Consider the following 15,905-nt stretch of genomic DNA (forward strand, 5'->3'; position numbering starts at 1 on the left):
CACGTCCGAGAAACAGGTTCACAGAAGCCTGAACATCCCCCCGAGAAGTTGTGGGCCAGCGGCCCAAGTGCCTGCTGGCCTGAAGCCCCTGAGAGGAGGTGGGACTGAGCTTCTTCAGTTCCTCAAAGCATGGAAAAATATTGCTTAGTTTTTACGATAAGGAAAGGCACTTCCACCTGCATTAAACGGGCAGATTTTCCCCACTGTTAAAAAAGTGCTACAGTTTATTTACCCACTCACCTACTGAAGGACAAGTTTTGGCAATAATGAATTAAGTAGTTACAGACATCTGGGTGGTGCGGTGGTGAAGAATCCGCCTGCTAATGCAGGAGACGCAAAAGACACAGGCTCAAGCCCTGGGTTGGAAAGACCCCCCGGAGTAGGAAACGGCAACCACTTCAGTATTCTCGCTGGGAAATCCCAAGGACAGAGGACCCTGGCGGTCTACCCTCCATGGGTTTGCAAAGAGTGGGACACACGACTGACCGACTGAACGTTAAAAAAGACCACTTTTGTTATCACTTGGCGACTCTGACTGCAGAGCAAGCGCCTCTATTCACATGGGCACTTATTTCATCTCAGCCACCTCACAAGTCAATCTCTCACACCCCTTTGGTCCTTTGAAGTTTTGATCATGGTCCAAGGCAATTGTTTCTTGGTGACTGAATTCTTCTAAAACAGTGGTGCAAGGTCTCTCCTAATTTCCCTCTCCCTGCAGCCCCTCGGGGCTCTGCCTCCCCCGTGGGCTTGGCTAGTCCTCATTCTCTTGTTCCTTCATCCTCTTGTGGTTCCTCTTCCCTCTGTCGTTGGGAACCCCTGAAAGAGTCTACAGAAGCCTTCAGAAGCCAGGTTTCATCAGAGCCAGCCCTGGAGTCGCCCGGAGGGAAGAAGGTTCAGGACCATGAACAGTTACTTTCATCCATGTGATGGTCCCTCCCTCCCCACGCAACATTTTGTGCCTCAGAGGCATGACCCCAGAAGCTTTGAGATGCCCCCCTCCATATTACATTTTCCTATTGAAGTAAAATTTGCAATGTTGTGTTAGTTTCTAGTATGCAACTACGTGATTTGAGTGTGTGTGTGTGTGAGTGTGTGCATATATATGTGTTTGGTCATGTTTGACTCTTGTGACCCTGTGGACTGTAGCCTGCCCGGCTCCCCTGTCCACGGGATTTCCCAGGCGAGAATAGTGGAGTGGGCTGTTATTTTCTCTGCCAGGGGATCTTTCGACCCAAGGATTGAACCCAAGTTGCCTGCGTCTCCTGCATTTCCAGGCGGGTTCTTTACCACTAGCACCGTCTGGGGAGCCATAGGCATATATCCGTCTTTAGGTCCAACATGTCTGCATCTGCAGCTCCTCTTCCCAGAGGAAAGCCAGAGGGGAGCGTCAGGCAGCCCACTCTTGGAAGAGATGACCCTGCAGATCGAGTGAGACACATTTTTTCTCCCTTCCCTTCTACTCAGGCTCAAGCCTGTAGAGATGGTTCTCCCTGTCTTCAGCCAAATGTAGATGACAAGATGTCCCAGAGAGGGGAGACAAATCTGAGGTTCCCTAATCCAAGGCCACGAGGGTCCTTCAAGAGGTCCCAGGGCCAGGGAGTGTTCCAAGTGTCCCAGGAGGTAGGGGTGGCCTCCACAGGGAGCAGTGAGGTCCCTGGGAGGAAGCCAGGACTCGGGGACCCTGAGCTGGTGTGCATGTGTCTGGCAGCCTCCGGCATGGGCTATCTGTCCCCTTTAAAACTACTAGGCTTGCTAACAAGGAGGTCAGGCTGGAAGAGCCCTTAGGCTTCATCCCACACAAGCCCCTAAGTGTTGGCATCAGTACGCTGGAGCTCCTACCGCAGAGCCCCAAGGCTGGGAGGCTTATGAACAGCAGAGATTTATTCCTCACAGTTCTGGGCTGGAAATCCGAGGGCAGGGTCTCAGCACGGTTGCAGTCTGGTGAGGGTCTCTCTGGGTTACAGATCTCTGCCTTCTGCCAGGGCCCCCACTGGTGGAAAGGGTGGGGAGCCCCCTGGAGTCTCTTTTATAAGGACCCTTGTCTAATCCCCTTAGCATGTCCCTGGTGGCTCAGATGGTAAAGAGTCTGCCTGTCATGCGGGAGACCTGGGTTTGATCCCTGGGTCGGGAAGATCCTCTAGAGAAGGGAATGGCTGCCCACTCCAGTATTCTTGCCTGGAGACTCCCGTGGACAGAGGAGCCCGGTGGGCTACGGTCCACGAGGTCACAAAGAGTCAGACATGACTGAATGACAAACACTTTCAATCCCTTCCTGGGGGCTGCACCCTCACGGCCCAGGCACCTTCCAGAGTCTAATGCCATCACCTTGAGCATCCGATTTTCAACCTATGAATCTGGCGGGGGGCCAGGGAGGGCCACTCAGACATTCAGACCACGGCAGCTGAGAAATGAGGGGCTCAGAGTGGACCACAGTCCTGAGGGACTCCTCCGGAAGGAATCACTGATTTGAAGAACGTCCATCAGGGACCCCTGAAGAAGGGGTGTTGGGGAGCCTGGGTCTTAGGTCACAGGAAAGAGCGTGAGAGTCTGGATTTCCTGTGGGGGCAAAGCCACGGCAGAGTGGGGATGGGGGGAGGAAGAAAATGAACTGCCTTTTTCAACATACTGGCTACCGAATTTACCCAGAAATAGGGCAGGGGTCCTCTGCATCCTTTTCCCTTGTCCTGAGACCCTCTGACAGCATTGGGCCCATTACCTGGGGGCCATTCAAACACACTTGAAAAAAAGCAGCTGGATCATCTTCTATTACCTTGTTTATCTGGAGAAATCAGTTCCAAATTCCCAACAAGAGGCCTGAACATGCACTAGGGGCCGTCACCCCCCTGCGAGAGGGCCCTGTCTGAGAAGGAGAGCGTCAATCTGACCCCCGGGAAGAGAGCAATCTGCTCTGGTTCTTTGTGGGCAGTGATGGGAGACGTCCGTGTATTAAAGAAGACAGGACAAGAACGACTCGATTCAAGACTTTAAAGGGGAAGAAAGGGTTTCTTTTCAAGAAACAACAGTCATAGGTGCTTCAGAAGCGGTATGTACTGATCATTCGGTGGGGGAAAGAAAAGCAATGAGGGAGGAAGTCAGTCTAGAGTCCTCACGGCAAATGAATTGTAAAGCCACTGAAGTCTAGATCAAAGTCGAGCCTTCCGATCAGCCCGTGTGCTCATTAACAGAGGACGCTGTCATCCGCCTATTTTTAGCTCGGGGACAGGAATGCTTTCAACGTCACGTGACCGGACAGCAACACAGGTGCCCAAAACGAGGGCAGGTTTCTTTTCTCCACTTGGGAGCAGAGTGCTAGGCTTGCTTGAGCAAACGAGAACTCCTCCGACTGAGCAGCGACTGCTCTTTTTCCATCTCGAGACCATATTTTGTGTCGTACATAGAGAGCCATGTGTGATTCAACAGGGCCTTCCAAGCTCGAGGACACAGTTTCTTCACATATGTACTCAAACATAAACTTCTAGACTACAAATGTCAGCACACTACGTGTTTAAAAAGCCCCCGGGGAGTTTTCTGTGGCTGTTGTGATAAATGCGGTAACTTGTCAGACAATACAAGTTTATTATGTTACAGCTCTGGAGCGCCGAAGTTCAAGGTGGGTCTTCCTGGGCTAAAATCAAGGCGGGACCGTGTTCCTTCTAGATGCTAGGGGGAAACCTGCCTCCTGGTCTTTTCTGCTTTCTGGAAGCTACCTCATTCCTCGGTTCTAATCCTCTTTCTTTATCCGCAGCAGCCAAACCCTGTCTCACCCGCCCGCCCTCTGGTCCTCTGCGGGTAGGAAGGTCCTCAGATCTTAAGGAATCCTGCGACCATTTCGTGTCCACCCAGGTAATCCAGACTGACCTCCTCAGCTCAGATCCTAATCTAATCAAGCCCGCACGGTACCTTCGCCATGCAGTGTTCCAAGGACTAGGGTGTGGACATCTGGGCCAGGGGGGTGTTATTCTACCTCCTGCAGCCACTGTGAAACGTCTAATGTCCTCCCCGCTTCACCAGTCTAAAATAAGCATAGGTATTCTTTACTGGGCTTTCCAGGTGGCGCTACTGGTAAGGGATCCGCTTGCCAATGCAGGAGATGTAAGAAACACGAATTCAATCCCCGGGTTCCCCTGGAGGAGGGCATGGCAACCCACTCCAGTATACTTGCCTGGAGAGAATCCCCATGGACCGAGGAGCTGGGCGGACCACAGTCCATGTGGCTGCAAAGAGTCGGACACGACTGAAGTGGCTTAGCACGCACAAGGAAGTGTTGAGTCGTCTATGCTTTATACTCTGGGAGGAACACACATCCTGTCCAGCTATTGCTCTGTTTCCAGCAGGAAGGTTAGGAGTAGAGTCTGTTCAGAGGAACTTAGGCTGACAAGAGCCAAGTAGGAAGCCAGCGGCTGTCATCCGGGAGCCTGCCCTGATGCATTCCTGCTGCAGGACCTGCCCTGGCCAACCGCCGCCCAGCATCCCCCAGTAAGACCCCTTCCCTGCAAGCCTGGCCTCCTCACCGCCAGCGCATGGGCCCACCTGTCTTTTCCACTCCACGCCTCTCCTCCCCTCAGACTCTCTCACCAGGGCCTGACCCAGTGGCTTCAGGAAGACACTTGGTCCGACTCAGCCTGGCCCATTTATTTCCCTCGGTGAATTCTGTTCACCATCTCTCACCACCACTGACGCGGTGATGGCGTTAGATCTTCAGCCCTCTCTCCCTGGATCTCCACGCTGACCCTCCCGTGTCCTTTTGCCATATGTGGACCCTGATATCCTTCAGGGTCTGGTGTTAAAGACCCTGGGACTTAAAAAATGGGACTTTTTCTCTACTCCTTTCTCAGGCATTTATTCTAGCTTTCGCTTTCTCAGTCTTGGCTGGTGATGTCATACATCAGGATACCAAACGCAGAAAACTCATTGTCAGCCCAGACTCCTCTGTCTCCAGAAATAGACAGTCAATGCTGATGCTGAAGCTCCAGTACTCTGGCCACCTCATGCGAAGAGTTGACTCATGGGAAAAGACCCTGATGCTGGGAGGGACTGGGGGCAGGAGGAGAAGGGGACGACAGAGGATGAGATGGCTGGATGGCATCACTTGAGTTTGGTTAAACTCCGGGAGTTGGTGATGGACAGGGAGGCCTGGCGTGCTGCAGTCCATGGGGTCGCAAAGAGTCGGACACGACTGAACGACTGAACCGAACTGAACTGAGCAAGTCTCCGAAATCTGCCCGTTCTATATGAGAAGTGTCTTTCAAATGCAACCTCTTCTTTCCTTGAAAGGACTCGTGGCATGGGAAACGGACACATAGAAAAGAAAGCCCTCCTTGCGCCCCAGAGAACAGTCAGGTACATGGCCAGTCCAGAGGCCAGGAAAGGGCTCCTTACAGTCACTTTAAGGCGATTACTTATCATGATTCTGAAACCCCACGGAAAGAAAGTGTCCAAGACACACCAATGACAGAACATGCTTTTTAACTTAAAAAACAAGAATATTTCGTTAATTAAGACCGATTTTGCCATTTTCTGTACACACCTCACACGAATTGACAGGAGCTCCTTCATCAAACAGTAGATCTTATTGCATTCATGTCCCTGAATTGAATAATCTGATAAAATGCTAATTCCGTTCTGAGGTCTTGTAATGATTTGTCCTTGGAATCACATTTACTCCATTGTGAGCTAACACGATTTGGAGGTACTACTTTGAAAAAATGTCCACGTTAATTCCCAAGAGTTCCAGAAGTTGTGATTGTTTTGCTAATGAGACATATTAGTCCGGATTATCTTGATGATACTTTTTCAGGAAGTAGAACATCTCCAACTATGCATTTCATTTTTTTTCTACTTTCTTCAACTTCTGTTGAGATTTATCAGCAACTCTTTTCTACAAAATATTGCAAAACTAAAGTGGTTTCTGATATTTTTTTGAATTAGAGCTTTTAAAAAAATACAATAAAGGGATGCCTTGTATTTCGAATTACACTTTTCTGCTATAAAACATTAAAAAATTGTCTTTAATTATAAAAATAAAGCATTCGTATGCTTCTAAAAGTACGCATTTAGCCTCCATTTCTTAGGTGCTTTCTATCATCATTCTTTAAACACACACTCGGCTGTTGGTTTCTGTCGCCCTTGTTGCTCTTGTTCAATCACCCAGTCATGCCTGACTCTTGGCCACCACGGTCTGCAGCCCTCCAGCCTCCTCTGCCCAGAATTGCTGCTTTAGGCAATGCCAGTTGGATGTTCCCTTTATGTTTAATGAGGCTTACATTAGGATATAACAGTTACTTGTAATTTATAACCTCTGATACATCATTTACACTTTATCTAAAAGTGACAGATAACTAATCCAGAAATTGGTAAGAATGATGCTGAGTGCAGAGAGGCCAGCTTTAGGCACAGGGCCTCGCCACAGCCCCCAGAGACGAGGAAACGTAGCCAGGCCCCAGGCAGGGGGCTCACACCTGGATTACACACTCTCCAAGTGCCCAGAGAGGGGACGGGCCACAGCTGCGCAGCCGCCCTCACAGGCACTCGGGCCTCACAGTTCCCTTATTCTCAGCGGTTGCCGGGTTTCAGAACGCCGTTCAGGTGCCGTGAAGCTGGAGCTAAAGCCTAGCTCCCTGCTGCACAGTCAGGATCCAGGTGAGAACTCTGGGTGTTTCCAGGGCAACTAACTTATCTCCATGTTTCTTTTTTTCCCAATTAAAATGGAGGCACAATGGTAACTAATTTACCTGCCGTCTAGGGCCATACCACCCTGAACGCACCCGATCTGATCTGATCTCGGAAGTCCCTTCAAATGCAGGAGGTAGGAGAGACGCGGGTGTGACCCCTCGGTCGGGAAGACACCCTGGAGAAGGGAATGGCAGCCCACGCCAGCATTCTTGCCTGGAGAATCCCATGGACAGAGAAGCCTGCAGACTGCAGTCCACGGGGTCACGAGTCAGACACGGCTAAGCACAGGCCCCAGTGAGTCAATGTATCTTTTCCGACGCGAGAGTTTAAAAGGACTAAAACCATCGCTGCCATTGGCCCTAAGGGCCGTGGAATCTGCCGCCCTAACACCCTCAGTCACGGGTGACGGACACAGAACAGAAGCTTCGCCCTCGCTGCCTACACACCGGCTCACAGGCCCTAGGGGTCCTTGTAGGCACGTGCCTTAGCCCCGTGGCTTTTCATTTTCCGACCGGAGCAGAGTGCCTTGGGTTGTGGTTGTGATCGCTTCCTCCTTCTAGAGAAGTTTTGCTTCCCTGAGTCTTTGGGGAGGGCAGGAAGCGGGGGAACCGGGGCTCCCTTGTGGAGGCAGCGGCCCTCGTGGGTGCTCTGCAGACCCAACATGCCGATGGCTAACAGGTGGCCCTAATGTCTCGTCAGTGTGGGTGTCCCGTCCCAGGGAGCTCTGGTCTGCAGGGCCCCATGTAAGGAGACTGGGGCGCCCCCCTGAACAGCTCCTTTGTGTCAAGGGGAGCTGAGCATGTTTCGTGGTCGAGGTTTGATCACTGAAGACCTTCATATCTCTGCCATCTGTCTATCTATCTATAAATACCTATCTGTCCTTCCATCCCTCTTTTCCATCATCCTTCTGTTTATCTCTGTCTATCATCTATCTATCTATCTATCCCATCTGTCTATCCATCTGTGTTGTTGTTTTTCAGCCACTAAGTCATGTTTGATGCTTTGCGACCCCATGGACTACAGCACGCCAGGCCTCCCCGTCCTTCACCAACTCTGGAGCTTATTTAAACTCACATCCGTTGAGTTGGTGATGCCATCCAACCATCTCAACCTCTATCATCCCCTTCTCCTCCTGCCTTCAATCTTTCCCAGCATCAGGGTCTTTTCCAAGGAATCAGTTCTTCCCATCAGGTGGCCAAAGTATTGGAATTTCAGTTTCAGCATCAATCCTTCCAAGGAATTCAGTTCAGTGCAGTCGCTCAGTCGTGTCCGACTCTTTGCGACCCCATGAATTGCAGCACACCAGGCCTCCCTGTCCATCACCATCTCCCAGAGTTCACCCAGACCCATGTCCATCGAGTCCATGATGCCATCCAGCCATCTCATCCTGGGTCAACCCCTTCTCCTCCTGCCCCCAGTCAGAGTCTTTTCCAATGAGTCAACTCTTCGCATGAGGTGGCCAAAGTACTGGAGTTTCAGCTTTAGCATCAGTCCTTCCAAAGAAATCCCAGGGTTGATCTCCTTCAGAATGGACTGGTTGGATCCCCTTGCAGTCCAAGGGACTCTCAAGAGTCTTCTCCAACACCACAGTTCAAATGCATCAGTTCTTCGGTGCTCAGTCTTCTTCACAGTCCAACTCTCACATCCATACGTGACCACTGGAAAAACCATAGCCTTGACTAGACGGACCTTAGTCAGCAAAGTAATGTCTCTGCTTTTGAATATGCTATCTAGGTTGGTCATAACTTTTCTTCCAAGGAGTAAGCGTCTTTTAATTTCACGGCTGCAATCACCATCTGCAGTGATTCTGGAGCCCCCAAAAATAAAGTCTGACACTGTTTCTACTGTTTCCCCATCTATTTCCCATGAAGTGATGGGACCGGATGCCATGATCTTCGTTTTCTGAATGTTGAGCTTTAAGCCAACTTTTTCACTCTCCTCTTTCACTTTCATCAAGAGGCTTTTTAGTTCCTCTTCACTTTCTCCCATAAGGGTGGCATCATCTGCATATCTGAGGTTATTGATATTTCTCCTGGCAATCTTGATTCCAGCTTGTGTTTCTTCCAGTCCAGCGTTTCTCATGATGTACTCTGCATAGAAGTTAAATAAGCAGGGTGACAATATACAGCCTTGACGTACTCCTTTTCCTATTTGGAACCAGTCTGTTGTTCCATGTCCAGTTCTAACTGTTGCTTCCTGACCTGCCTACAGATTTCTTTCAAGGTTAATTCCCTTTAGGATTGACTGGTTTGATCTCCTCAAGAGATCTCTCAAGAGTCTTCAGCATGACAATTCAAAAGCATCAATTCTACCTATTTGTCTACTTAATTTTTCACATCCCTTCATTCATGCCACGTTTTAAAATCTACTTCTCTTGTATCTATCAGCCGAATATCACTCTCAGCCAGTGAGGACCCCCGGTGTTGCAATCATGATTAGCCACAGACTCGTAGCAACCCTAACAAAATTATCTTATCTGGTGAAATTAATTTTGCCTTATCCTGGCATCTCCAGATCAGCCCAACTCCAGGCAGTTTCACAGAAGAACCCCGAAGATGACTAAGGGTTTCTGAGGAGAAATTAGGCAATGAGACTAGACTATTTAGTCTGGAAATAAAGGTTATGAGGCTGCTGTGTATCTTCACGCATGATGCAACCTCATATCTCGGTTTCCGTGGAAGACAGACAGACAGAGGAAATGAGCTCTGCACCGGTCTGCTGAGGAGCAGGGTAATAACCGTCCAGCACGGGGGTCAGGGAGAAACAGCAGAGCCCAGAGAAACTCCTGGGCTCCCCCTGCCTCATTTTTTGGTTTTCATTTTAGTTCTAAGATTATTAAATGTGTACGTGTTCATGTTGTGCACTTTCCAGGCACAGGTTACCTACCGTGTCTGTGTGTGCATGTCACTGCCAACGGCGCGCACGGCAGGGCTGTGCCCTGAGGACGGATGGGCAGGAGGCTCTCCGTTTACCACCGGGACTCAGGCATCTTCATGGACCGGCGTCTGCATGGCCATCGCCTCACGAGAAGTCTTAGGTGTTCACCGCGTGTGCGTCCTCCCTGAGCTCACCAGACCACCCTCCAGTGTCTCCATCTTGTCCAGAACTTGTGTCTGCCTCATCGCACACTTGCAGGAGTGTGTCCACACTCTGAGACAACCTAGAGGGATGGGATAGGGAAGGGAGGCGGGATGGAGGTTCAGGAGGAAGGGGACATGTGTATTCCGACGGGCAACTCAAGTTGATGTGTGGCAAAAGCCATCACAATATGGTAAAGTAATTATACTCTAATTAAAAATAAAAATAAAAGCATAAAAGAAAGTCCGTTCCTAGGAAGGGATTCACTGGATAAAAGACAATTTTATCTTTAACCCCTTTAGTGTGAACACACATTCACATCTCCAGGTTGCTATTTAAGTAAACCCAGGGTGCTCACACTTGACTGTGCATCTTCCCCACGTCAAGGGCCCGTCACACATGGATATCCACTCTCAGCTCTTCAGGGTGCTGGGCTGGAAGGTCTGGGCTGGGGCCCTGGGGTCTGTGTCTGTAACAAGGTCCCCAGGGCTGCTCTTGCTGCTGGTCTGGGGCCTGAACTCTGCGAACCACTGAATTAAGCCATTGATTTGCTTCTGAGAGAGCTGGTGTCCTCACTTCTCTGAATGTGCTGGGACCATGACTTGCATCTCAGACTCCCCTGCCCTGTCCCTGCCAAGGTGAGCGGGAAGACAGGCCCCTGGGGAAGAGCGGGCCAGCCCACCGCCCACTGCAGCCCACTGGGAGCTCTTGCATCTCAAGGCGCCCTGCCACACCTGCCCCTGCTCAGAGGGTGCCCCCAGGGCCACGCAGCTTCCCGGGCACGTGGCACACCTTCTGGGCATGTTCCCTCCCATCTTTTTCATGATGTCCAAGATGGAAAACACCAACTACTGTCAGCAGAAGTCTTGACACTCAGTTTCTTTTAGGACAATCTCGCCCCACAATATGGCTGGGAAACCTCAGACGGTGCCCTCTCCCAGGGCTGGCCAAGCTTGCGGTCACGATGAGATTAGACTCCACAGTGTGCAGCTTGTCTGCACCTCTTAGATGCCACATGTTTAACTCCAGGACAGGGGCCAAGGTGCAGAGGGTGGATGCGAGTCCTGTTGGTGAGTCCTGGGCTCACACAGGGTCCACTTCACCCAGTGATGAGGCTCCATCCTGGGGACCGCAGGATGTCTCCAGGAGGCCACCCTGACTCAGGACTGTCTCTATATTACAGGGCTCAGAGAGGCTGGGCTGGATTTCTGACCACACTTTGGGAGGATAAAACGCTGGGTGCTCTGAGGTAAGGGGCTGCCGTGGGACCTGGGTCTTGGGTCAGCCTCTGGAGACTGGCAGCTGGCCCCTGAGGAAGCCTGGTGGCCGCCCCCCACCACCCTCAGGGTCCTTCACCCCTCCTGGAGCAATGCCAGGCCTCCGAGGGTCTCTGAGAGATTGGAGCTGAGCTGGAACCCCCTCCAAACACCGTCATGTGTGGGGGAGGAGTTCCATATGGGAATGTGTGGAGGTTGCAAGCACGTGGACCCCAGCAGCCAGTGTATTTATGTGTGTGTGCGTGCACGGTGTGTGCGTGTGTGAGGGTGTGTGTGTGTGTGCGCGTGTGTGTGTGTGTGTGCGCGCGTGTGTGTGTGTGTGCGCGCGCGCGCGTGCATGTGTGAGCATGCGCTGGAAGGCAGGGGGCAGGGCAAGAGGCCTGAGCGTCCGGGCAGGCAAGGCCTGGCCGGGCCTCTGCAGAGCCGCCCTCCTGGGACAGGGCGTGTTTGCGGGGAGTGGGGACTGCTTGACGCGGGCTGTGCTGCCCCCTCGTGCCCATCTCGGAGAATAACGGCCTCCTGGGAGCATCTCGATCGGACCCGGCAGATGGTCGGCTGGCTCCGGTCCTGGGTGTTCGGCCTCTGGACTTAGACAAGGAAGAGCACACTGGGGCAAGCAGGGGTCAGTGGGAGCCGAGAGCGCCCACCCTCTGAAGCCCCTCTGTAAGCGGGTCCCTGGTGGATCTGAGGGGTCAGGAGGGCCCTGTTGGGTCTGGCATCAGAGGGCAAGGCCCACGTTCCAGGCTCCTTCCCCATGGGCATCCCCGCTGACCCTCCCTGGAGATCAGGCCCCTGCAGAGACAGCCCTTGTCATCAAGAATCGAGCAACTTCCCTGAATGTCTGACACTTCCTTGTGTTGTTTGGTCTGAAGCTGCCATGTGACTTCCTCACGCCCCACAGATACACATGGAAACTACTGGAGCCTTTTATGGGAATAAGGCGACACACCAAGTGCCTTCCCCCAGGTCTGGGTGCCCTCGGGTCCCGGGCTCGGCCTGCCTGGGAGACAAGTTCCCCACCTCCAGAGTTACTAGTCCACTTTCTACTTTCCTTCAATTCCAAGAAGACTGCACTGCATTATCTTCAAATATAATGGATTCTGAAAGCATACTTTTCCCCACATCCTCAGAGCGTGCTTACAACATCATTTGACGGCTCATTACTATTCTTCTCTGTTTAAAACAGTTTGTTCAGGTTGGTTTTTTTTTTTTTCTTGTCTGCTATAGGACAGGTTTTAGGACGTCATTAATGGTATTCAGGGTTATACCTCCAGATGCCGTGACCTGAACACGTAGCAAGATTTGGTACTTCCCTGTCAGTCCAGGGGTTAAGACTCTGCGTGCTTCCAACACAGGGGCATGGGTTTGATCTCTGGTCAGGGAAGTCAGATTCCATATTTCTCAGGGCAGAAATAAATAAAGAAAAGATCACCATAGATCACTTTAATATATATGTCCTCACACTCCATGGAGATATATATATATATATATATATATATATTTAGCAGTGCTATGCACATTTATGGGCTTCCCAGGTGGCTCAGTGCTAAAGAATCTGCCTCCCAATGCAGGGGACATAGGTTCAATCCCTGGGTCGGGAAGATCCCCTGGAGAAGGGAATGGCAACCCACTCCACTCACTATTCTTGCCTGGAGGACCCCACGGACAGAGGAGCCCGGCGGGCTGCAGCCCATGGGGTGCAACGAAGACCCCGCTGCCACAGCTAAGGCCTGACGCAGCGAAGACCCCGCTGCCACAGCTAAGGCCTGACGCAGCGAATAAATATTTTTTAAAAACACAGACACACAGAGGGAAGAGAAGGAGTGCAAGGTGTCTGGACTCTTCAAACAGATGGAAAATACAGTGAGAAACAGACCCTTGTCAATATAAATTCTTCTTCGGATGGCAGTGATGAAACAGAATGCTTTAGATAGGAGCAAATAAAATAACTCACGCGCTCTCTGTGTCCCGTTCGAAGTTCCAGTCTAAGGCTGCAGGGTCTGGGATGTCGTGTGGGTCTGACCAGCCACAAGGACCGGACAGGGAGGGTCCAAGCAGGCATCGCTCGTCTGCCGGCTCCTTGATCTTGGACTTCCAGCCTCCGGACCTGTGAGGAATCGATTTCTGTGGTTCATAAGCCGCCCTGTCTGTGACGTTGTTCCGAAGCAGCTGAAACAGACCAAGGCGTTTGCCGTCTCTAGGAGTCGCCCAGCCCTGGGAAGGGCAGCGCCTCCAGCACCGGCCAGTTCCCAGATGCGAAGCGTCAGAAAGCACAGAGAACAGAAGGCGCGATTAGCCGGGCTGCCCTCGGCTCGCGGCGGAAGCGCGCTGGAGGACCCTTCATCCCCACGGCTGCTGGCTGGAGGCCCAGTCACGCCACGTGGGCCTCTTGGTAGGGCTGTTTCGCTGTCTTCACACAGATGACACGATTCATCGTTTCGAGACAAAGGAAAAAAAATCAAAGGATCCTTATGTATTGGAAAGTGCTCAGCCTCGCTCGTAACCTCATAACAGGACAAACGAAACCAGACATCCTTTGCCTCTAGACGTTTCTAGAAAGCTTCCTTGTCCGTGCTGTTATGGAGGCTGAGTGGCATCTTGAGTTTCGCTGGTGCGCACATCAGTCTGGTTGTGAAGGGAAAATTCACAACGTTGGTCAGAATTTCAAATGCTAACGCCCTGTGACCAGAAACCAATTTCTAGGCAGTTACTCTGCAGACACGCCTGCCAGGGTAGTTTACAGCGGGCTCGCTGGTGACAGTGAATGTTAGGAAAACAACCCCAAAGTCCACAGATGGGGACAAGTCAGAATGAGCAGGGGCTTCCTTCGTGGCTCACACGGTGAAGAATCTGCTACCATGCCGGAAGCCAGGGTCAGAAACATCCCCTGGAGGATGGCATGGCAACCCCCTCCAGGGTTCTTGCCTGGAGGATCCCATGGACAGAGGAGCCTGGCAGCTACAGCCCACGGGGTCGCAAACAGTCAGACCCGACTGAGTGACTGGCACTTTCACTTTAAAATGAGTGGGATGCATCCTTGCCGCAGTGTGTGCAGCTTAAGGAAGACGGGGGAGGTTCTCTGTGCAGGAACGCTTGCAGACCACCATGCTGGAGTCAATGGTAATAAACCAGTTAACGAAAGAAGCCACGTTCAGAAGTGTGCACACCGTGAAGACGCTCATCTTAAAAAAGGGGGAAATAAAAGTATAGTTTTTATCTTGTCTGTGTTTTCAGAAACACTGGGAGCGTGTGAGTGAGTAGAGATAGAGTTCTCCCAGGGTGGGGGGAGGGGGCACTGGGGGGAAGACAGAGGAGGGGAGAGGTGCTCTTTTTATACATTTCTAAACCATGCTAATATGTTACTCAAAAGTGTACTAAATGATTTTCTTTAAAATACAGGTTTAATACATTTGTCTGGACTTCAGCTGGTGAGTTCCAGGTGTGGTGTGGACCCCCCTGAACTGTGCGACCTCCGTAAAGATGGGGTGCTCTGTAGCTAAGAGGGGTCCGCACCTGCTCCTTCCCTAGAGGTCACGTAAGAACAACATCCATGGAGCACAAGTGGCGTGGCAGGCCAGGGGCTGGGCAGTCTGTGTTACGTCACTTCCTCTGAGGTTAGATCAGATTAAATTACATGCCCATTTCACAGGGGAGCATACTGAGGCTTGGGAAGGTGGCCCCAAGCTCACACTGAGTAAACACAGAGCTGGCGTTCAGACCCAACTCCGTGCACTCCAAGGTCTGGTCTACAGGCTGCTGAGGTGCCCGGGGACTCTTCACCACGGGCTTCCTGTGCCCTGAGGACGGGCAATCCCCAGAGAGGACGGCATCGGGGAGAAGTAGGGGGAGGGAGGTCTGGACTCGGTCCGCCACTCCGGCACATCCTAGGTGGCGTCCCAGGTCGTCTCTGTGAACAGTAGCAGAGTCGTGTCGCAGAATGGCCATCTCTTCCCGGCATGCAGCTGTCAGACTGGGCTCCGTGGACACTGCTCTGTGTCCCCAAGCACTTGGGGACCACCATCTGCCGGGCAGGGGTAGCGTGTTCAGTAACCCTCGTGGGAAAGTGCCAGGGCTGCCAGCATCAAACACCACGGACAGGGCTGCAGACCAAGAACTTGATTCTGTCCCCATCTGGGGTCCAGAAGTCTGAAATCAGGGTGCCAGCGGGCGGCTCTGGGTGGGAGCCATCTGACCTCTCCCAGCCTCCGGTGGTTGTGGTGTCCCCACTTACAGACCCATCTCCCCACCCTCCACCTCGTGGTCGCGTGGCGCCCTCCCTGTGTGACTCTGTGCTCACAAGGTATTTCTCCTTTTTTTCTAAGGATCCTGGTCACATTAGGTGAGAGCCAAGCAACTCCAGCAGGAGTGTATCTTATCTAACTATACCTGTGATGACCCTATTCCAAATCAGGTCACAGGTAACCAGGACGTGAACACACCTTTTGGGAGAACACTCCTCAAGCCATAGGAATGGAACATGATCGGAGGGCTGGAAGTTCTGTGTAGCTGGTTTAGACAAGTCTGTGCAATGGAGTCAGTAAGTTACTGCTTTACTAATATAAGTTTCAAGAACATGTAAATGGGGTGAGGCCTTGGGCAAGAAGCCTTTCCTCATGCCCTTCGCAGGCGAGGATTCAAATGCTCCCCACAAAATTTGAAAAGAAACTGAAAACAGTTTTGAATCCAGTGGCCAGGACAAAGCGGAGACTCAGGGAGCAGTCAGTTGTGGGGAAGAGAGCCCCGGCACTCGCCAGGGTGGGAGGGGGCACACGTCCACCCAGGCTGCCAAGAATCCTGAGAGACTACGTTTTCCCAGAAACTGAAAGCCAGGGGTGAGCTGGGCTGGTCACAGGACTCTGCAGGGAGGCTGGCCTTGGA

This window comes from Budorcas taxicolor, chromosome 12 (genome assembly GCF_023091745.1).
Source record: "Budorcas taxicolor isolate Tak-1 chromosome 12, Takin1.1, whole genome shotgun sequence".
Lineage (NCBI taxonomy): Eukaryota > Metazoa > Chordata > Mammalia > Artiodactyla > Bovidae > Budorcas > Budorcas taxicolor.